The sequence below is a fragment of the Microtus pennsylvanicus genome, chromosome 17 (genome assembly GCF_037038515.1).
Source record: "Microtus pennsylvanicus isolate mMicPen1 chromosome 17, mMicPen1.hap1, whole genome shotgun sequence".
Lineage (NCBI taxonomy): Eukaryota > Metazoa > Chordata > Mammalia > Rodentia > Cricetidae > Microtus > Microtus pennsylvanicus.
Genome location: NC_134595.1, coordinates 22,545,084 through 22,546,485, shown reverse-complemented (window position 1 = coordinate 22,546,485; position 1,402 = coordinate 22,545,084). Strand labels below are relative to the sequence as shown.

Here is a 1,402-nt window from a genome sequence, read left to right as displayed (position 1 = left end):
GTTGACAATAAAACATGCAACATTTAGCAATTTATATATTGAAGAGTAAAATGACAAATAACTAATTTACTTACTAAAAAGAAAAATCTCTTTATGTATTATTATTATTATTGCTATTATTATTACTATATGTCTCATCTAAGCTTAACTGAAACTTACCATATAATTGAGATGACCTTAAATTTCTAATACTTCTACTTTACTAGATACTGGAATTACTTGCATACACCCAACTACATTCTACTTTTTATTTGTTTGTTTGTTATTGTTTTCTATTGTTTGGTTATTTTTGTTGTGGGTTTTTTTTAATAGAACTAGATCTAAGTGTTGCTGTGATGAATCTCTCTATGGTAAGGTTTTAGTTTCTTCACTTTCCAAGGCTAGATGTTGACTATGGGAAAGCGAGGCACCGGTACAGATCTTCAACCTCTCTAGCATTACATGTTTCCTTTCTCCATTATAAATTCCCATCTTAACAATTTTACTTGGCTTCCCACCCTTCTGCTCTGAGATGGGGGTGGTGGGCAAAATTTTGTCCTTTGGCTCCACAATGCTCACGTGATCCGGCAGAGGATTCTTGGGGCCAATTTTACCACTTGGATCCCAGGGCAGCATGATCTTCACTTTGATGCCCAGCACACCCTGTCTGAGGAGCACATGGCACTCGGCGGTGTCGATGTAGTAGTTGACAGGGTCTCCACTGTGGATCATCAGACCATCCACGAACTTCATGGACTTGGCCCTCTGTCCTCGGAGCTTCCCGGACACCACGACCTCGTAGCCCTTGGCCCCACTCTTCATGATGAACCGAAGCACGCCATAGCAGGCCCTTCGCACAGCAAGCCCTCCGAGGAGTTTGTAACATAGAGACTCAGCCTGAGCAATGGCACACAGACCTCTTGTGGCCACCTTCTCTGCATAAAAAAAAAAGGTCCACGCTGCCCTCAGGGAAGCTGAACCTTTTCTGGACCACTGCGGTCAGCTCTCTGATCCGGCGACCCTTCTCACCAAGAACATTCTGTGTTCTGGTCGCTAAAATAATGATTTCTGTTCTGGTTGGTGTGACTCGGACTTCAACCCCGGAGTAGCCATCTTCAGCCAGTTCCCGAGTGAGAAACTCATTCAAGTTCGGCTTTGAAAATGCCATCGGCCACAAACTTCCTCTTCTTAGAAATCTGCACTGCCATTTTGCCGACGTGCGCCCTAGAGAGGAAAGGAAAAAGATATGTTTCTTTAGAGAAGAAGTTTTGCTATTGTTTCCACAGAAATGAGAGGCTGTGGATTCATTCTGGGTTAAGAAAATTAGGTTTGATCAAGGAAGGATTCCTGAAAAATCTCTGATAAGAGTGGATGGCCCAGATGATCCAAAGTTTCAGAGCAACTCCATTGCAGTTTTCTCTGA

At 42.7% G+C, this 1,402-nt stretch overlaps 1 pseudogene; it reads right to left on the bottom strand.

The window, feature by feature from the left end:
- Positions 1-345: 345 nt before the first annotated feature.
- Positions 346-1,194, bottom strand: LOC142837125 (small ribosomal subunit protein uS3-like; annotated as a pseudogene).
- Positions 1,195-1,402: the final 208 nt, after the last annotated feature.